This window comes from Thunnus maccoyii, chromosome 11 (assembly GCF_910596095.1).
Source record: "Thunnus maccoyii chromosome 11, fThuMac1.1, whole genome shotgun sequence".
Taxonomy (NCBI): Eukaryota; Metazoa; Chordata; class Actinopteri; order Scombriformes; family Scombridae; genus Thunnus; species Thunnus maccoyii.
In genome coordinates this window covers 21396947-21420093 of record NC_056543.1, presented here as the reverse complement: position 1 = coordinate 21420093, position 23147 = coordinate 21396947, and the positions used below count along the sequence as shown (strand labels likewise).

Below are 23147 nucleotides of genomic sequence, written 5' to 3'. Positions count from 1 at the left end.
ATATATTGCCATAAAATTTATTACGTTCATGTCCCACTCAGGAAGAATTGTAGAAACTTTAGCGATGCCTTAAACTTTCCTCAAGCGCCATCATCAGGTTAAATTATAATTTGTCCAAATAGATTGGTTTATGACCAAATATCTTCAAAACTAATCATGTTCCCATCATTCTCAGCTGTAGTTTGTGTTATCATGCTAACGAGCTAAGCTGAGATGTGTTAGCATGTAGCTTAAAGCTTCATTGTACGGGCCTCACAGAGCTGCTAGCATGAGTCTTGTTACAGCAGCATACTGAGCTGCTTACATGTGCACGGTTACATTTAATTCTTTATACAGGATGTGGCTTTTGCGTCCCAAATTTCACAAAACATGTCAGTTCAAATACGTCACGACAAAAAGTCTTAAATCATTGACAGACAATGTTAGTACACTGTGTCCTAGTTTCTGTTTGTTGTGTTTAAAATCAGATGAGAGATGCAGAGAGCCACAAGTGCCTGTCAGCACTCGCTTGACAATGACACACACACACACACACACACACACAGACTGTGGTGTGGATGACATGTGGCACAAATTTAACCCCATCATTTTCTGAGCCAGTGCACAGCTACAGGCAGTGACGAAGGACGTCACTGGGCTGTTGCCTACGGCCTCTTGTCCCTCGGTGCCACTGCCAGTGTCAGTAACAGCCCTGCTGGTACGGCCCATCACACCTCCCGGCCATCATTATCTAACTCACTGGAGTGGAGTCACTGGGTCATGGCACCTGCGATCACGACCCTTCGCTTCAAAAGTTACACTTGCGTCAGCGCTCCAAATGCCTCAGGCTCTGAGCTGTTATCATGGTCATGGCCGTTCCTCTTTGGGATCAATCAATAGGGATGAAAATAGCACAGATCTGTATAGTATAGTATCTGTATAGCCTGAACATAGAACTGTGTGTGCTGTACTGAAGTCTCCGCTGGTTTGCTCTGTTGTATAAAAAAAAAAGATTTAAAAGCTGCGAGTAAAATTCAACAAGGACTTCACAGCTGCACAGAGTAAATAAAGTCTGAAAGATGAAAATCTTAAAGAATAAATATGTTCCAGGTGGAGCTTTTGACGTGTTTCCAGCTGTCACCAGAGATGTGCTGTAAATTTATCGGTCTTTCAATGAACCATAGTGGTTAATGGCTATGCCTGAAGGAGTAATTAAAATATTTAAAGAGAACTGTTTCAAAAGAGGCCTTTTAAGAAACCATTAACAGTTGAAAGGAGCTTTTCTGAAAGATTCTCGGGGGAACTATTAGCCTGTGTTTACACTCTTATCTTTTTGAAGAATTACCCAATTCAAAACTCAAACCCAGAAACCTTTTCTGTTTTTGTATAAACAATCAATGAAAAATGTTTCAACACACACACACACACACAAATCTAAGCAAATGAAATCTAAGCACTAACCCATATGCTAACACTTTATTATAAGCCCCCCTATCTAGCATTCATAAGCACTATATAAACAGTTAATACATGGTTTATAACACACTAAGTGTTTATGAATGCATTTGTCAACAACGAGGAGAGACTGGTAATGAATAATAACAGTAAATAATAATAATATAAATTATGTCTTATCATGTCTTATGATGTGATATAAAATGTCTTTCTATCTGCCTATGACTACATTATATTGTCTTATAAACATATATTAAATGTTTATATACTGCTTATACATGCTAAATAGGAGGACTTTTAGTAAAGTGTTGGTGAATACATTAATGTATTTGATTCTGTTCTGTTCTGAGGGAAATATCTGTTCACTATGTTCACCAGCTAGTCGCTAACTTTGTTTGTCTTGCGTTTGGTGCTGATCAGGTAGCGTACAGTGGATTTTTAGAGCTGCCTGCTGATAATGATGATGCAGTGAGAGTGAATGAAAATGGTTAAGTTGGCCGTAAAGCCAAACAACAAACTGACAGACGCTACACAGCTCTGAGGAACTGCAAGGTTGGTTTGTCACTATTAGCAACTCCTTTGACATTACATGTAGTCATTTGATATATTGTTTATATAAATATTTTGATTCTAGCAGTTTTAATGTTGAATTTTAAATGTCACTGTATTTATAGCATTAAAATTTTTTCCTTAATGCTCTATCTGAAAGCAGAGCTGATGTGGTTTGAATTCCCCCTCATCTGAACTTTTCTTTATCATTTGAAATATAACCTGATAGGACAGATATCTATCTGACATATCTGATCAAATACTTCCATGCTTCATTGCTTCTCATTGGTAACCTGAATGTCACAGGAATTTTTCACTTTGAATTCTTTCACCAATCCAATTTGTGCAACTTGATTATTTTTTTTATTGGACTTTAGATCCCAAAACAACCAATTTATTTTGATCAACTTGAATGTAGTTTATGAGTATTTAATTTGTACTTAAAATCCCTTTAACCCATTTATAAGCAGTGTATAAACATTTAATAATGTAGTAGTAAGTAGTAATGTAGCAGAAACATGTATAGGACAATTTAAAGTATTATCATATTTGTCAAAAATTATAAATACTTCTACAAAGCATCTGTAACTGGTGTATAATCACGTCATGAATGACTGATAACACAGATTACATAACACAGGAAAGATATTATACAGTAAAGAAAATGTTATAAAGACAATATTATAAAGATAATATATTATAGAAATCTAAATAACATTTGGTGAATAAAATGCCAGATATATTTAAAATAGACTCGATATTTGTAAAAATTAGTCAAAAAAGGCCATAATACCAGATCCTTAATAAATATAAGAATTAGATATGATTAATACAAAATATCAGATTTAATATTCATAAAAAATTATAAGGACATATTTTCATATATTTCCATTGTCAATCATTCGTTATCTGTTTATACAACAGTTACAGATATCTCACAAGGAATTATAGTTGACAAATAAATTAACGAACACTTAAAATATCTATACACTTTATATAAATCTAATTCAGGATTCAAATCCAAGCTTTCACATATACTGTATGTAATTATAATGTAAATATAAAGCAGGCAATGCAGCATCCTCCTTCTTTTTGGACTAATTCAACATTTCTTGTCTCTCTCCTCTTGCTGGGCTCCTGTGTGATCACAGCTGTATGTGAGTAACATATTTAAAATGATCTTAGCTCAGAGTGAAAGTGAAACAACTCCACACCTGGCGCCTTCATACCTCTGTTCCAATGCTTGCACCAAAGGCGAGCATTACATTAACAAACAGCTGTTTATGTGTTTGTAGTTGAGTTTTGTTCTTTCAGTGAATCATTTTTCTGCATAAGTGCACCTGGTGAAGGTCGGACTTATCTCAAATCAACTGCGAGTCCTGCTCAGATGACTTTCTCCTTAATAACAGGGAGTGCAGGGGATCCAGGGTTTGATCCATGATAGGAAATGCCTCTTTAGCTAACAGGAACACAGCACAATGGAGAACATTGTGAGGAATCACAGGGTTTTTTATTAGGCTGTGAGGTGGGAGCAGGATTCAGTGGAGAGGAAAAGAACACGTCCTGGTTTTAATTTTCTCATTCTGCGTCATTCCTCCGTCAAAACGCATAAATCAAACACGTGTCATCTCCTGAAACGATAGAGACCCCTGCCCCTGCCTTCTCTTATCTCCTCTCTGCTTCATGTCCTGGCTCACTTTTATCATTCTGCGCAGTTACAGAAGAAAATAGATAAAAGTAAATCTTGTCGGTGGCAGGCATTGATAGCTGGAATGAATACAGATTGATAGACAGGCATGCAAAGAGAATATGTGATTGAATTATTGAATAAGAGAGAAAATAAGTCAAACGAATGGAGGGCAAAGCAGCTGCTTGCTCTGATTTCTCTCTTGCGTCACACACAGGTCCCTCGGGGGAGCTCAGCGGTTTGAAACTAACCTCTGCACTTTATTGGGGGGGGGGATGGGGGGCGAGCAGGGGGATACAGTTGTGTCATTTGCCAAGAAGTGTTTATTAATTCCCATTTTCTAAGTGTCCCTTTGGAGAGACTGAATGCTGAATACTCACGTCTCTGTTTCTGCTCCAGATGTCAGCCAAATTTAAAAACATTTCAGTGTGAAGGACACGCTGGGTAGTTTTGGCCTGTTAAAGAACTTCCAATGAAATCTTTGTTGTTGAAGGAAAATTCCGGTTTATTTCAACCTCATGTATTTCTCATAAATGTGACCACCGTGGCTCTATGTGTTAGGCAAATTTTGCTCTCTACATCTGTTATAGAGATTCAGGGGATTCACAAAAACACGTTTATCGCACACGAACGATGAACATCGAGGCAAGTTGCCAAGACTCCTACATCTTTCCAAATAAACACCCCCCTCCCCCACTTCCATGTTCACATGTGATGTCAGGGGTGGGAGCCGTGTGCAGGCAATCCCAACTAACCTTGTGACTCAGGGAAATATTTTTCCACGTTAATTCCAATGTCTGGATATTCTTCAGGATTCAAAGTTCACTGCTCTTTGAAAGGGTGTACTTGAATTATTATGCTATTATGTTATCATTACATCAGTGGCATAAAATGGACTTAAAATGACAATAATATCATTTATCACATATCGTCCAACAGAAGTAGTTATCATGATAGGTCTAGTCACATTTAAGGCTAGAAAGAAACATAAGCACTGATCCCCGCCAGATGTTAATTTTTGTGACTGTTATTTCAGCGGCAGCTCGTGTACACTCAGTGTTCGTCCCACATTACTGAAAGAAGGGAGTGTAGCTGTCATTAGCTGCCTCTTTTTTTATGGGTCAGTTGTGGTGACAGTATATGACCCAGACCGTAAAAACTCAGTGACAGGTAGTCCTGTAATCTCAGCACACAGTATTGCAGTAAAGCCTAACGTAGCAACACGTCACAGTAATGTGATTACTTTTTTTATTAACAGTAAGGCATTACAATTTGAAATCCAGTTATTACAATATATTCAATATGTCAGTTACGCTCCGTTACATTGATAATTTGGAAGTTGGCTTGCTTGTTCTTACCAGTTTTCTCTGTGTTGAGTGGACAGAGATGTGGTCCGTTAGCTTGGCGCAGGAGAGGTTCACTTTACCAACGGAGAGAGTTGAAGGCATTACTAGGCTAGTTTTCATTAGCCTTGCTTGCTTGTCTAGTTGTACTATAACATAATTTTAACCGTGAAGAACAGAACACAACAGTCAATAAGTAAAACTTTCTACAGAAAAGAGAAAAACACAGTGAAGCTTGTTAATCAACTTGCCTTATTTCTTAATTATTTCACTTGTTTAGTTTTAACAAATTATAATTTGAACAATGCTAAACATGTACCAATGTTAAAATGATGAGAGAACACTTGTAGCAGCCAGCCTCCCTCCAAAAAACTCTTTGAATATTCATATGCAAACATGACATCTAATTTATCTGATTTTGAAAACCACATTTAAGAATCCTCAAGTATGAGTTACTCTACAGTTTCTGTATCATGGTTGTACAGACAAAATTTCCCTATGTGATCTTGTAGAGAGACTCCCACTTGAGGTGAGGGGAGCCCCTACTTGAAAAAAAAAAACCAAACCAAATACTCTTCCTGTTCACAAGCTGTCTCATTAAATGCCGTGTGTTCATAACTGACTTGCTAGCACTAACCACTGGTAACAAGCCTACACTCAGAAATCCCCTGGGTTTTGTTTAGAGTTAGTTAAACAATTGCTTTGTAACTTTCTGCCTTTGTGTTTGTTTGAACTGAACTATTTTTAGTGCCTGCCCAAATGAATATTTCACCCAAAACAGTTCCAGCACTGATATTCCCTGAAGAACACCAATGTAGGAGCGCTGTCACAGCAATGTAGTAAATAAAACTACATCTAAATTTTTCTTAATTACATAATCATAATTTTGACCAAATATGTACACTGAGGAAATTTATACTCATTTTGTGGTAAAATTTAATTTGAATTTCAGTTCAACTTAAATTGACATTGTGGGTGTATGTGATGTGCTATTGTGTGTAGCTTTGTATTTTGTATAATGTGTCTTGTGTGTTTTTTGCTTTGTACTGTTTGTTATTGTGCTGTTACATGTTTTAATCGTAAGGGACTGCAGATGAAAATGAGCTTTAAGCTAACTCTGGTACAGTACATCAAATGTTAACATTTATGTTTAACACTGTACATGGTCCCAATAAATACAACACAGTCTTTAACCTGCTTTGACCCTGAAGGTGAACAGTATTAACAATAGCTTTGTGAGCCAGAGAGAGGAAGCAGCCAAGCACATACAGACCTGTACTGTCATGTTGTTAGTGGTTAAACACACCCAGCAGCTGCCAGACAGACAAGAGAGTCTGAAAATGTGAAAATCATGGGTGGATCTAACAGCGTGAGGAGTACACAGAGAATCTAAAGAAAGAGATTACTGGGGCAGAGAACCACCAGTGCAAAAGATCACTGGCACACAGACCCACGCGTACACTAATGCACAAACCCAGCCGTGCCTCTGAGAAGGGTTTGATGCTGATGTGCAGTGAAAGACAGAGGTGGTGCATTAGATGGATTGTAGAGCTGCTGTGAGTCAGACTGTGCTGCCGTGTCAGCTCGTCCAGACAGACACTGCTCTCCAGGCTGTGTGTAGGTGTCTCTCAAGGGACAGTCAGGCTTTTCTGTTATGAAACCCCGAGTTCAGAGCAGTAGCCGCTGCAGCTTTTCACTGTTGCCTGCCTGGCAACACATTTCAGCACTTCATATGAGGGTCACGGTGCTTTAGTATAAAATGTTTTTTAAATCAGACATCCATTAACAGATTAACTCTGGGCCTTTGTGAATGGCTTATTGCATGATCTAAAAGGCATTTTAGTCCATGTAATCAACCTTCTTTTCCACCTTTAAAATTCAAAATTCTGCACAATCCAATATTTCATTGAGTAAAGAGAATTACTTTGTCAAATTTTTGAATGGGGAACTGTGTGGTCCTGAGATTAGTTGCTCTTATCAATCTTTTTATGTTAATATTGGACCAGATGACTATATATTATGTGGAAGGTGTTGGTTATAGTGATAAACCTATAGAAAGAGAAGTATCTGACTCTGCATCTGACTTCCTGTCCGCTCTACAGAGCGTTTAGTGTCCTTTAGCTTGTTATTTTGGTTTTACGGCCTACAACTTTACTGTTTTGGTTTAGACTCACAGTTCAGTATTTAAACGCTACGCTCATAGAGACTGAGGACGATCTCCCAGGTTTCAATTAGAGAGTTTTAAAAAACCCTGCATTGCAGAACCAATCCAAAGTCTTTATGCCGCCTTTCATATTGGTGCTACGGAGGAGAATCGGGGAAAAGCATCATTTCCAGTAAGGCGCGTCCTTGACAAAATATAAGGTGCGTAGGTTTGTTAGTGTCTGTTCTCGCCGCTGTTCAAGCAACTACCGTGCATTTAGAAATCCCCAGACTTCGGTAGGCGGAGATCTCCGATGTCTGGTATTGCAAGACTGGCTTTGGTTTGTTGTGGCTGCAGCAGCCAACTATTTTCATCCAAATAGCTCTCATGAACCCGCTAGACACGATATCTGCACAGCACCAACCATCAGATAGACAAAGTTAACGACTAGCTGGTGAGCATATCAAGCATTTATTGGCTAAAGAGTCTAATATTTTTCTCAGGAGTTGATTGGGACTATAAAAGGAAAGTTAATAATGAGTCATGATGTCACATCTGGTCTAGTCGCTGTTTCGTTAGCTTCTGTAACTCAGTGCACTTTCTCATTCAGCATTTCTTTCATCTGTCTTTCTGAAAAAATGAAGCGTGTTCGTGAGCTCTTCTTTCCAGAGAAATCGGCATCCACTACAGCAGTTGCTATCAGAAGTTGAAACCATCATGATGTCATGACAGAGTTAAACAACAATTACTTTATGCGAACAAAAAACGACAGTTAACCTGAAAATGTAATTTTTTTAATAAAAATTTACCAGCACAGCAGCGCAGATACTCATGTCATAGTAACTTGTTTTTTTTCCATATCCATAATATTCACTAACACTCTCCTCTTATGTCATTGTCAACTTTCTAGTTGTAATCTCTGCTGTCTAAAAACGTCCATATAATGTTCGGGCCTTTCTGTCCTTATGTTATTAGAGACATGTCAAAACTAACAGCAACCCCTCGACTCAACCATGATCTTGGCATGTCTACTGAACATTGACATTAAACCTGTGATGGTGTTTGGTGGGCTTATGGGAAATGCTGTTTGTTAAAGGCTGTAAAAAAACAGAAATAAACATGATATTAACATAAGATTATATCGTTTCAAAACATATAGTAAACAACAACTGTTGAGAAAGGCTATTTATGTTCCAAAGCTGCATTTTTGGCTTAGTTATGAAACCCCAGATGTTCTAGTTTCACTTTTCACTTTGCTCTGTGTCTGCTGGATGTTTAAATGAGCAACTACTTGCTATGACAAACACTGTGTCAACTGTTTAAGGTAAAAATATGTCAATGTTGTGTTTGTTCACAAATGGCCATCAATTAAAGCAGGATTAAAGTGGAGTACTAGTACAAGTAATGCTAATGTAAGGGGTGGCTGTGGCTCCGATAATAGAGTGGGTTGCTCATTAATCGTAGCCTCAATAACCAGCCCCTCATGTCCACAAGTGTCCCTAGCAAGACAACAATAAATTGCTCTCACAGTGCTTATGTGGGGGAAAGAAATGTAAGTTGTTTTGGAGAAGTGTTTCCTATATGAATGTAGATAATCAACTGACAACAATTAGTTTTCTGGCAGAAAACAGCATCATTTCAACAAAATTTGTTAGCATTCAAAAACAGCTAAGTCTCTGCTATCAGTGACCTTGCAAACTACAAGCTTATGTAACTGTAACGGTCTCTGTTGTCACAGAGGTGTAACGTGAGCTCCGACACGTATGTCTATGAGTACTGCACAGTGTGTGAGTGAGATCACTCTGCAGCATGTATTGCCTCTCACACAACTGCTATGAAACACAAGTTTCTATCAGATTTCTAGCAGCTAGGTGGCATATTGTGTGGTGTGTTTGATTTAATACAGCAAATTTAAAACCTCAGTAATACAATATAAGACAAATGGCTCTCCGAGGAATTCATACTTACCTGTGCGTGCAAGCGTCGCATTTTTAGGGCATTTGCGCATGTGTTTATATGTGTGTGTGTACTTGTGTTTGTGCCAGATGATGGGAAGAGTGTACATTGTTGTTCTGACTCAGAAGCTTTTCCATTTTGGGAGCCCCCGTCCGCCCATCAGTTTTTTTCATCTCTTACGTCAATGCCTCCAGACTGTTAGTGAAAGGGTTTTCCCGCTCAAAGCCCCCTGAGAGCTTCTGCCAGGTCTGCTTCATTATTGTAGGCACTTTTACAGGCAGATGGGTTTCAGTACAGACTGGAGAGAAAACTTCAGTGGAAATAGTGAATAAGCTTCCTGGGTAATCCTCCAACTTCCTTGTCTCTTTTGTTAGGCCGTGGCAATTTTTAAACAGGTGTTTGTGTCCAGTGAAATAGCACACTAATTGTTTTTTTTTTTCCTTCAGTGAAATGGCACAATGATCACAAGACCATGACGTTAACAGGATGTGCGCTCACTTCCTTTGAACAGAGTGCTTGTTCCTGTCATTTGACTCGAGGTCATGCAATAACTTTGTGCAACAGAGACGGGAAATAGCTGATATAACTGAGCAGCTTTAAAGTGTGGGTTGTTGGTAAATGAACAGAGACACAGCCAAGCAGAGGATTTACAAAGTGACAGACAAACAGCCAGAAAGGATCTGAGTACGTGACACTGAACATACAGTAGTGGACAAATGGATTACAAAAAAAAGAGGAACAGGAGGCGCAAATCTCATAGACAAGACTGTTAATTACCTCGACAAATTCAACAGAGCCTCATGACTGCTGAGCTGGAACAAAATATTGCTTCTTGTCTCAAACAATCAGCTCTACTAATGCCAACACTTGCCCCATACTCGACCCATTTCTCTGCCCTCCTTCCCATTGTACAAACACACATGACCCACTTAGAGAAGCTCTCTCTCTCTCTCTCTCTCTCTCTCTCTCTCTCATACACACACACACACACACATACTCTTTGCAATCTTGTATAACCAACAGTTCTTAGAAACGAAAGGAAGACGTGTAAACATCTTGCAGTCTGTAACTGTATTGTGCAGCTGGAATAGCTTACATCAGTGAAAGCTGACTTAATGTGTCCACTGCAGCCGGCAGAGGTGACAGACAGACAAACACAAATTGCATCCATACAGAGCAGAGAGGAGAATCACTGAGAAGAGTTTGTGAAGCAGCTGTTCTGACCACAGGCTGTATATAAAGATGGATGACATGTCTCAACTTCCTGCCACTATGCTAAAGTGATGCCAAAAATTTGCATTTTCGGGGCTGACATCTTGCTTATGTGACGTCATTTGCAATGATGTCACATAAGCAAGTAGGGGGGGGGGGTTGGTTAGTTACCGTAAACATGGCATAATCCCAGGTTCAGAGAATAGGCATAGCTGTAGCCACCTCTATTGTAGTGTGTTTTCAGTTCATGAAAGTTAACTGTAACATTTTGGTCACGGGGGCCACATCCACGGGAGGGTGCAGGATCTTTATATACAGTCTATGGTTCTGATCATTGACTGTATATAAATATGGATATCATGACAGCTCCGCAAAAGTAGGTCATAAGTCCTGCCCCCTCCATGTTAGTGGATGGGACATGAGCCAAACTAAAATATCAAAGTACACATCAAATAAATTTTTCCCAAAGATGGTTTCTGTCATTTTAGGTAGTTCTTATCAAGCTGATGCTTGTCTAAGTGCTCATTTTTCTGATAAGTTTGTTTTCATTTAGTCATATGACGATATAAAAAGGGGGTGTGACGTCATGATTGACATCTGTGACAGCTGCTCTCATACCTCCATCAGGTGGCCGGATGGCTGAGGGAGCGTGTCCTGCAGGCTGTCATCCTGCCGCCCAACTCTACTGCGCAGACTCTGGCTCCAAATGATGTCACACAAACAAGATGGCAGCCCCCGGAAAGGAGATATTTTGGCTTCACTTTTGTGTAGCGGTAGGAAGTGGAGACACGTCATCCATATTTATATACGATGTACGATTCTGACCTGTAACCTACAGAAAAAAATAGTTTATGTTGGAGAGGGCAAATTCTCATTGTTGTGTTATTAATGTTGTAAAGTTCTAAAATGCAAGATGGCATCACAATTTAGTTGCAGCATTTTTGTCATCACAAACACACACACAGCCATGTGAGGGAAGAGGATGACTGTAGTTATGTGTGCGCTCTGATGTATGTTTGTATTAAGATGAAAGAGATCTATTAACCACTTCAAAAACTTTAAGTAGCCAAGCATTGATGAAATCAAAGAACTTCAGATGATCCCAAATTTATCAAATAAACACAAATGCATGAGGTAGAATTTGCGGGAAATGTTTATACAGAGTTGCACAAGACAAATATTTTTCCATTCGATAATAGCGCAGTCACCAGCAAATGTCGGGGTTTCAAAACTGATGAAATGAATGCATCACCTGCAATTGGCTGTTAGATCAAGCAGAATAAATCCAGCATATTTGAAACAAGTCATCAGAAGAGCAGCTCTAACAGCTCTGTGAGGTTGAACTTGAGCACACGTGTTGCTTTGACCTACATGCAAACGTCAGCAAGCTAACATGCCCACAAAGACAATGTTAACACACTCATAACTCTGATAAATCCACTTCAACAAATGAAGATCAACGTTCAGCAAACTGCTTTCTTCAGTTTTTTTTATTGACACTGTAATGTTTAGCAGGTATAATTTTTACCATGTTCACCATTTCAGTTTAGCATGTTTAGCACTAAACACAAAGTACAGCTGAACCTGATGGGAGTTTCATGAAGAACATGAATGTCTGTACCAACGTTCACAGCAATCCATCCAGGAGACATTCTCCTCCAAACCAAAAATTTGACCCTCATGGTGGTGCTAGAAGAAAGTCAGGTGATCATCAAAGTCATAAGAAAACATCATCTGGGCATCCAATAGTACTCCATCCAATAGTTATGAAATAGTTCAGTGTGGATCAAAGTGGTTGAGCGACTGACTAAGTGATCTTTAAGAAATGAGGTGAACTGAAATTAAGAGTTTAAGAGTGTTATTCAATGATCTCAATTGGAAAAAACTTAAATGTTATTCTGAGGAAGTAAAAAAAATAGACCTCATCAGTGGGAAAAGTGATATCAGAGGGTTTCCTATTGGAAATATGTCAGTGACTAAGCTGTGGCCTGTCTTTGTGGCTCAGGAGGGTTGGTGATATCCATGATACCCACCTGCAACATGTGGTCACGCAACAAAGAATTAGTAGCATTATCTCTGCTGTCACAAGCCAAGTGTAACAGGAGCGAGAGGCCTAGGAGTCAGGCTGAGTGACGCACCCACCACCTGACTTTAAGCACTCCAAGTTTCCACACAGGCACAACTTCTGACACTCCCGTGTCATGACACGACCATGTGGTGCAATGAGACTCTCTGACTCTCTCTCTGGTGATTGTTCCTCTTATGCGCCATCATTTCTCTCACACATATTGTATAAAGACCCTGCAGAGAGAAATGAAACGTTGAAGTGAGAGATTACACAAGGGGGACTTTACTGAACAGCAGAGAAAGTTAGAAAAATGCTGTGAGTTACATGATGCAGAAGAGAAGATTGTGCATTTAGTCTAGGAGAACATGGATTTAAAGGATAAGGTTGGCAATATTCTATACTTTTATTATTATTAACTAATCCCATGCAAAGACCAAAACTAATAACTGTTGGTCCATCTATCAATATTTTCTCTGTCCCAAGCCCATTCATTTGTAATGAGAATGTAAATCTTTGGGAGGAGGGATTGTTTTGTTTTGCCCTAACTAATCACTAGTGAGTGAAGTGTTCATCCCACCAACATCCTTTTCAGTTTACAAACAATTACTAGTAGTGATTGCTAGGACAAGTTAACATGTTTCATAATAATCCAACAAATATACTGATTTATTTCTGTAAGTTGATTTGTACAATTGCATTGACCCCATCCATGCTTGTCAACATTTTTTTCATGAATGTAGCTAGCTGACGTGATCCCCATTCTTAACCCTGCCTAGTACACTCTGATTGAGTGTTGGTTTCTCTAACCAGTGGAAACAACCATCAGCAGGTACAATTAGAGCTTTTTGAACTGCTGAAAAAATCTGGTATGTGGGCGATCATTTGGAGGTCTGGAACGAGGCTACAGTGCTGTGGCTATATGTGTTGTTTTTATCGTTATGTGGCTCCAGGGATGGTAATGTCAGTTAATTAGTCCACCACTTTGGTTCAGACTGAAATATCTCAACAACAATTGGATGGATTTCCTTGAAATATTGTACATACATTCATGATCCCCAGAGGATGAATCCTACTGACTACCGATGCCCTGACCTTAGTGCCATCATGTTCAGTTTTGGGTTAAACATCTTGACAACTAACTATTGGATGGATGACTATAAAAGTTGGTATAGTCCAATACTTTGATTTGTAACTATTTGCAAAACTAGCCTCAGCTGTACTTTGTGTTTAGTGCTAATTAGCAAATATAAGCATACTTCACGCTACTGTATATGGCCTTTTCTGTAACTTTCCTAACCGACGATCCAATATTCACACCTACTTCCCACCATGATTGGTCAGCTGTGTGGAGGTGAGAAAAGAGAGAGGGTTTTAACTACTCCCTTTAGCTCTGCTTTTTCATTCTTGACGCAACATTTTCACAATTTCTGTCACTTCACGTGAACAACTAAGTGCAACACTATGAATGAAGAAGGTAGTGTCTGAAAATGTGCTCCAGTATCCCTGTATTTAAACAATATCACGTATCCTACCGCTCTATGATGGCCAACTTTTCACTCCACCTTCGAGTGACGCTGTTCGGAAAACAACAATCAACACTTATGATTTCCAATGTGGACAGACAACATGTCCTATGAACTACTTCTGATTGAACATAAACCAACCCTAACTCTGCATTCAATATACAGACACAAACTAGTAGAAAATATCTTGCCTCTCATGAATCTGTACATCTGTGGGTGTTGTGTTGAGCACGATACTTAGATACTCTGCTCCGAGAGCACAGTTGTTTTCAGATGTAGCCTTTGTACTACACATGAGAAAGTACCATATTTCCTCAAATAGTGGCTGGGGCCTTTATTTACCTCAACTGCAGAGGCTACCAGGCCTTTAATGCATACTTATATTAGAGAGAGGCCTTTATTTCTAATTCCCTCAGTTTGATAAGTACCGTATATTTGCTCATATTTTAGTGCAAAGTTGTTTTCTGATCTGCCTCAGTTTGCTGTGTTTAATTTTTGTGACTGCATTACCAGTAATCCACTTACTCCGACATGCAGAACAATAATTTTAGCGCTTGAGTTCCACCCGGAACGTTTTGGCAGTGCACCACAAAGCTGTAGCATGCGGGTAGCCTGCTCATGGATGTACGCTTGCTGGCTCAGCTAAGTTACCCTGGTTACCCAGGCTCATGTAGTATCGCTGCCATTATTATTATTGAAATATGCGCCGTTAGCCCCGTATTTAAACAATATCATGTCTCCTCCGTCCCCCTCCCCTCTCTGTGACAGTCGGCTAGAGGGCTATGCATATACTCATAGAACTGGAGTTACATCTAGGTAACTACTATTTATGCTTAACTGGCGTGAACATTATATAACAGGCACCAGGACTTTATCCACCCTTGTTTTTTCCTCGGCCTGTTTTTGGGGCTGGCCTTTATTTGTTTCTGTTGACCACGCCCTCAGCCATTATCAGAGACCTGGCTTTTAATTGACTACCATCTTTTATTTGAGGAAATACGGTAGTTAATTTCCTGTTACAGTTTGTAGAGTATAGAATTGCTTTGTTTTTCTTTTTTACCTTCGGGTATGTGTTGATGTAACTGTTTTAATGCAACAATGATGTTTGAGCTGGCAAGACTGATTGGCGATGTTTGGTCCTGTATCTATGCTGGAAGTAATCAAAATGAGCATTAGAGGACATTTTAAGAGCCATTTGAGCTTCTCTCTACTTTCCCCTGAAGCATAGCTGGGCGCCTTTTGAGTCTCTGTAACTCAGCAGGTGGCGCTGGGCTGCAGTGCCAGATCCCATTCACAAAGAATAGCAGCCTATTGCTGTCCTAGTTTTTGAATCCTTCTGTCTTAACCGCCTGTAAATGCAGCCGCACAGAGCTGCTAGAATGGCCGTTAGTGTTGTTGGACAACAACATTAATCACAGATAGACTTTGGCTACATGGGCAGTACTTGTTAGTAGGATCAATTTACCCAAATCATTGTTGTTTTTGGTCTTTTCGTTTGTTGAGAATGTGGAAAAAAAAGAAAGACACAGAATAGATAAGCATTTAATTTCCCAACAACTTGAAAGGTGAGGTGACAGTGAACAAGGAAGAGCGTTACAGACTCTGAGTTTGTGACACAGAGAGACTAATTGAGCACACAGCTGCTGAGTGAACTCAGTATGAGAGTGTAATGGAATGTAATGGAATGCTCACACACACGCCAAAGCCTGCTGTACAATATTAACAGAGCCCAAAGTGCGTCATAGCTCTCACAGCTGACTGTGTGTGTGTGTGTGTGTGTGTGTGTGTGTGTGTGTGTGTGTGTGTGTGTGACCAAGTGTGTATATTTGTGTTATGTGCTTCCCTTTAATCTCTCTCCACTGTAGTGCAAAACTAGTCATGTGCTGATGTATGAGCCTCCAAATCAAAGTCCTGGGTGGTGTTGCTACCATGAAAAAACAATGGCAGCGCTGCATTAACCAACCATGTAGGGTACATGACGTGCTATCTATGTGAAAAATTAGAGCTATGAATGGAGTGTGTGACAGTGAAGGCAGTTAATTGTGGTGATTTGCGTCCTAGTTATGATTAGGATGATGATGACAATAAACAATCAATTTAGAAAACTTATATATACATTCTAAAGGATATGCATGTGGGACACTACTGCACATACAGTAACTGCTTCAGCACATTCACCATGTGAATTTTGACAAAGGTAATAATGCAGGACCTGCCTTAAAGTAGCAATTAATTAGATTTTGTTTTTCAGTTTTACTGCCTAATATTTCTAATTCAGTTCTCTTCAGAATCTCTTAGGGATGTGCAGGATCCTGTATTTGTATACAAAATTATTTGTATTTGTATTCGAATAAAAGTGAAAAGAGGTTTAAAAATCCTGTTTTTGTTTTTATTTTTATTTTTATTACGCTTTTAATTTTAGAAAATTAAAGTGTTACAAGAAGTGTTCATGAAGTGTTCCCTTGGGAGCACTTCATTTGTGTCAGTAGTTCAGCTTTACTTCTTGGGAACACCCCCAACTCTGGGAGTGATGTCCAAATTAGGAAATGTGCATCATGTAGCAAGTGGATGTGACCCGTTGAGACCTGTTGATAGACGTAACAGCGGAGCAGAGGAGAGACACTGAGATAGTGATGTAACTGACCTGTGCGCTGGTATTTAACATGTTTTTTTTCTTCCTGAAAACAAATAATTTTTAAAATATTTGTATGAAACAAATATTCGTAAAAGAAAAAAACCCACTATTTGTGCTTTGCTGAATAACGTATTTGTATTCAGGCACACTTGTAGTATCTATAGTAATGGTTATTGATAATTACTGATAGTAACCTTGGAAAAATTAAGAAGACCTTATCAACAACCTATCATGATTGATAGGTTGCAAGAAACAAAAGTAATCCAAAAGTATCCCACAAGTAATTGGCCAATGGGGACGCAGCCTGGTGACACACACCCACATTAGAGCTCTGTGTCAGAACTGAAACTGAAAAAAGTGACCACAAAAGAGAAATCCCGATTAGTGAAAGAAAAGCAGAGAATATTGTAATCAAATGTAGCAATCTTGTAGTTTTATCCTTAGTTTTGCCTTTGAGGTCATTTTTTTGGTTTCAATAATCTATTTATTCACTTTCAATCAAATGTTTCAAAATAATGTTTTTTTATATGAGATTTTGTTCAGTTATTATGACACAAATGTAATCCCATATATTTCTGGCCATCTGATGAATGTAAGTCCATTACTCACTCTCCATTAAGCTCTGTTTTGGTCTCCACCAACTCCCGAGGGCAATATCTGCTTCACTATGTTCAGCACATGTCTGGTGTTGACCAGATAGTGTACTGGGGGTTTATTAGAGCTTTTGTCGAAAGCAGCTGCTAGATGTTGTTGAGAGCAGTGAGACTGAACCACAGCACTAACATTGTGGGTCGTAAAACCAAAACTGAACTGCAGAGTTGGGTGACAATTCTCCGTGGGTTCATATCTACAGGCAACATCTGCCACATTAGACATTGTCATGTGATCAGTTATTTACAAAGAATTATTGGCTAGTGCAGCTTTAATGTTATGTGTGTAAGAAATACTTTCAGGTTCAAGTTCATTACCTGGAAATTTCACTCAGAAAGCAGATGAAGTGATAAATAACCTCTGGCTGGTTCCATGACACATGGGTGAGTTTACTTATAACACACAATTAATAACTGACAAATAGTATACGAGGTCATCTATTATGTTATGCCATGTGATTAACAACATGTCCAGGCTGCTAACACAAACAAACAGTGGAGTTTATTCCTGGCTTCAGTCTTTACTTCCTCCAGTTGTTGTGGTTGTTTTATACAACCCAGAATCACGCATTTGTCTCAGATGACATTACAGTATAAACAACATGACAGCTTCTATTCTCACACCCTCAGTTTGGTTAAGGAAAAAGTCAGTTCAAGTAAGATATTTACCTGTGAATGAGCAAATACGACAAAGTTACATGATATATCCAGACTTTATGATTTAAAGAAGAACATCTAAATGTGCCTTTTAATTGACTGAAGTGGGGTGTAGCAGCTGGGAAAAGTCATATGAAGCAATGAGGCTACACCACATTTCCAGATCACTTTGTAATGTCTTTTACTCAAGGATTTTCTATACAGTAGATAAGAGTGGCAGATTCTGTTTGTCTGTTTATTATTAGTATTATTTTTAGATGAAACATTTCCGGTTTCTGCTGCTGTTCCCAGATGGATGTGTGAACTGATTGGTGTAGCAGTAAACTCTGTTTTGCAGAGCCCTGTCGTGTACTTCCGAAAGTTGTTTATTTACTTTGCTCCGGACCTCCATGAGCTCCACAAATCCTCTGGTATTCACTCGTCCTGCCAGAGGGCTCGATTATTGGCAGTGACGCAAGTGTACCGTTTCTCACTCACGTACACACAATTAGGAGAATGCTAATCTCACAGCAAGGGGAAAGATCCAACAGCCACTTCAGTGGCTTCCTAAGAACATTTCTGAGTGTGTTTGGGTGTTTTTATGTGCTTTATATGACATTCAGACCAGTAGGCCTTTTGTGTACAATAACTGTGGCATTTAAGTGTTTCTTATGGAACAGTTCTTGTGACTGATATACTACTGACCTTATGAGCCTGAATTTCCCTTTTGTCAGCAGACATAAAGTTCCTCTCTCATCTACAGCTAATCACTGGGGTTATTTTGTAAGTCTAAGTTATTTTTTTACATTTCCACAGCTACATTTTTCTCTCAGACATCATTCTGCTTTCTTCCTCATAAAGAAATTCTGGGAAACCTCTCTGCCCAGTGCACTTTCACTTTGATAACTGACTTATTCAAAACACGCTGAATGTTTTATGACAAGCTGTCTGTGTGTGGAAACTTGGGAGTCTGATTCACTTCCTGTGTGTGTGTGTGTGTGTGTGTGTGTGTGTGTGTGTGTGTGTGTGTGTGTGTGTGTGTGTGTGTGTGTGTTTTGAAGAGAGCAGAAGGTGAGATAGGAAAGGCCCATCCAAGTGCCTAATAGTCCTGGCCAAATTCCAAAATGCTTTGCAAGTCTGATTTTACTCTGAGTCCTAGCCAGGAATGTTTCTTTCAAGTGGTGAGAGTAGAATAATCCGATAACTGCACTTAAAAGATAAGGCTGGTGATATGTTATATTTTCCATACTGTCAACAAATCCCATGAAAAGACTAAAACCAATAATAAACTGATCCTACAAACAAATATTGTCTGTGTTGCTAACTATTAAAAACACATTGAGCCACATTTTTGCACTGGGTGACATGTTCCTTCATTACCATGAACATGGGAACCTTTAGTTTATTATGAGTCCTTTCTACATACACTGTCCTGATACCATAAACACTCAATGTGCACCAAAAGAGTATTAATCCGCTACTGAAAATAGTCCCCAACAAATGTACTATTTACTCCTGTTTGAGTGACATTTGTTAAAGACTACAGTGCCCAACTGTTTTAGGAAGTTACTCTGCCTTTGTCAAAAATGAAACTATACATTTGTGACCCATTTTTTAAAGAGTTATGTTCTCAGGAAGAACCAATGAGCTTGGGGCAAACCACAGACACCAGTAAGGAAGTAAGAAGCTACAAACACGCTGTTGACTTTGGTCTTTTCATAAGATATAAAGATTCAACATGCAGATTCAGGGTTTGTTAAACAAAACATATGATCAGCTTATAAAATATGATGCACTGCTCGACCAGCTGCAATATTAAAATATTACTTACACTTCAGTGATAACAATCCTCTGTGTGTATATATATATATATATATATATATTATGGTGCAACACTCAAAGGTGCCATGTTTTCTGCCTAATGAGTGGGGTTTTTTTGTACTGATCCTTATGTAAATGATCTGAGTACTACTCTACTAGTAGTACTCCACTACTGCTCTTACATCTCCAAGCCTTATCTACCTTTTCTCTGCTGTGCCTGTTCTCCACATGTTTATGCATGCACAGAGTCGTGTAGCCCTGTGAGTTCAGAGACAATCTGTACTGGTCACAGTGAGTCCTGTGTTTCTGTGTACTATGTGACCCGGACAGAACTATCCCAACCCTCAAGCTCAGTTTACAACGAACCGAGTTATAAACAGAATCACCTCTATATATCTGTCGCTGAGATGATACTAAATACTCAACAGACAGACGCTGACCTGTCCAAGGGCAATTCAGCAGGACTTAAACCCACGTGAAAGGGCATGAGAAGAATCATCCTTACAATGTGAGCACACAGGAAACAGTAGATAAATAGTGCAATAATTTCAGCATATGTTTAGATTTGAGTACAGCATCGACAATCAGTCACATCACAGTTACTGACCACTGATCAGTCACAACTCTATTTTTTTGTTGCTTTCTCTCAGACTGAAATTTACTCTGTCCAGAATTCCTTGTGAGAGTAAAAGTTTTTGCGGAGTGCCACAAGGCTCACATCTAGGTCCTGTCCTCTTTATCTTTATTGTAATATGGATGACACCCAACCATTTATAGTCATTGAAAAAACTGGGTCTCTTTACACATTTATATGGTTGACCTAAATTCTGTTCTATTGCAGGTATATCACAATATAACAAAGATAATTATTGGTTCAAGGGAGCAAAGAGAGACATTATAATAGTGTTATTATCATCTGATTTAATTCTCCAGCTGTATAAGAAATCAAACTGAAACTGCAATTCCATCAAGGGTGTCTGGGCTCAGTCTGAGAGATAGGGTGAGGAGTTCCAACATCCAGGGGAAGCTTGGAGTAGAGCTGCTGATCTGAAAGGAGCCAGCTAAGGTGGTTTTGGGTACCTGGTTAGGATGCCTCATTGGTACCTCCCTCTGGACGTGTTCCAGGCACATCCAACTGGTAGGAGACCCCAGGGCAGACCTAGAACACGCTGGAGGGACTGTGTATCTCCTCTGGCCTGAGAACGCCAGGAGGAGCTGGAGGGCGTTGCCGGGGTGAAGGATGTCTGGGTTTCTTTACACAGTCTGATGCCACCGTGACCTGGTCCCAGATAAGCAGCAGAAAATGGATGGATGGAATTTTATGCTACTTTATATTTTTATGTCACTACATTTCAGAACAAAATGTTGTACTTTTGACATACAAAACGTGATCATTTTATAAAATATTTGTTATACACTACCCGGCTGTAGTAAAATTATTGAAACTTCTGCCAACTAGACCAACGTAGTGCTAATAACCAGGAAACCCAATGATATAATGTGTATATAGTGATTTTTTTCCGGATAATGAGTACTTTTACTTTTGATACTTAAAGTACTTTTTCTTCTACTACTTTTGCACTTTTACTTAAAAACAATTACTGTATGAGTGCAGGATATTTACTTGTAATGGAGTATTTTTACAGTGTGGTACTTTTACTTAAGTAAAGGATCTGAATACTTACTTTTATTCTCTTTGTCTAATCTCACATACTAATGGACTCATCAGCCTAATATTTTTCGTGCACATTTATGACTGTATGCTCAAGGACCTCTCATGGTTGCAGTGATTCACAATTTTCAAAAAACTATTTTATAACGCTATTGACAGCTCTGTTCACTTCAGCTCTGTCTCCTCGCTCCTTTTCAGCAGTCCTCGCCATTGTGCGATATGCGTCACAACATAGCAAAAGGTATTTCCAGCAATCGGCTGGTCTCTGTTGCGGGCCACATTTTGGCTTTTGTCGTGGCTCAAAAACTGACATCCATAGAAATGTTTAGTCTCATCTTTATCCTTATGTCAAACAAATTAAGTTTCATACATGACGTAAGCTGGAGTATATAAAGGTATATATTACTTATCTTACATAGCACTGTCTTTGTTGTTGTCGTACTACATATAAACATAGTTATAAATCAAATGGTCACACAGTGTTGTTGAGAGCATGTTACACAATGCTTGTTAGTTAATATGAGGTCATGTCCGCAGCAGACTGCAGCCGATGAATGATATGTTTGTGGTGGCTGGACGTCAAATGTACAGCGTTCTTTTCACACTGAGTGCTCGATCGCAACTCCCCGAGGGTCGTATGTCAAATGTCAAGCCATATGTTACACATGTAATGTGTGCAAGTGTGTGTGCGAGGCACCAAAGCAGCCCCTCACAGTATAAATCTGTACATGTAGCAAGCAGCAAATCACCTTTGGAACACGCAGTGCTCCGTTCATCCTGCAGAAATTTAAATTGGAGTTTCACCACTTTCTTACTCTCTTGTCTTGAGATAATGAGCAAGCAGTGAGAGGTGAGGAGTGCAGCAGAGTTCACTTAGCTCTTGGATGGTATGGCTTTTTATTTTGCTGTTGCGTCACTTCACTCCCACACAGCCTTCCCTGTCAGATGTCGGACACCGGTCCGCTCTCAGTTTCATGAATAACTGGTCACCAGGAGGGTCGTCAGGGTGCACTGCATCATCACTCTGCATCACAGCATCATCATCATAAGGTGCTGGTGCATCATCACTGTGCTTCGCTTTCAGTTAGAGGAAGAGGATGAGACATTATCAAGTTTTTTGTCCAGCAAAATACTTCCTATTAGTGCCAGTGTTTTGTGATCATATATTATCTGTATTAAGATTTCAGTTTTTATTCTCGTCAATAAATGTTCATTCAACTGTGACCTGAGGCCATCACATAATAAGATAACTACTCTTATGTTACTGATGTTTTTCAGTTGTTCTGACAAATATTAATGCCCATTTAAGGGACAATGTCACTGTTGACTCCCTCTGAATCCATTAGATTCAAAGTTTCAAAGGTTTTATTTGTCACATACTCATTCAAAATGTGCAATAAAATGCAGGTTTACATTCTCTTAAGGCTGCGCTAAAACTCTGGAGTGGAATGAAGAATAATAATGAAAATAAAAATAAGAATTAGAAAAAAATGTATAAAGGATAAACATTCAAAGTTAATATTATTATAAATATATGCAAGTGTTTATTGGCCTGGTATGAATATATATGTTCATTGTACTCCACAGTTGTGAAGAAATCTATACGATTAAATTCTGAAAATATTGAGGATATAGAGTTTGCTATCCTGAGCTTCTGTGTTGAACTCGTGGCTACGTAGTGTTTGCACAGAAGCTGGAGTCAGTTGCTATGGTGAGGAGGATCCTTCATAATCTCTTTTTATTATTATAAACTGTAAATATGAATGTGAATGCATGTAAAATGTAAAAGGGTTCTTAAAGTCTACAGATAAGATTTCA

At 39.0% G+C, this 23147-nt stretch overlaps 1 long non-coding RNA gene across 10 annotated transcripts in view; it reads left to right on the top strand.

The window, feature by feature from the left end:
* Positions 1-23081, top strand: part of LOC121907599 — a 30206-nt gene extending 7125 nt beyond the window's left edge. For 7 of the 10 annotated variants that reach the window (XR_006098917.1, XR_006098915.1, XR_006098923.1 and 4 more), the window contains one exon: positions 10952-16217. This is a non-coding gene — a long non-coding RNA (uncharacterized LOC121907599). The other 3 variants (XR_006098921.1, XR_006098922.1, XR_006098920.1) reach the window with 3 other exon arrangements.
* Positions 23082-23147: the final 66 nt, after the last annotated feature.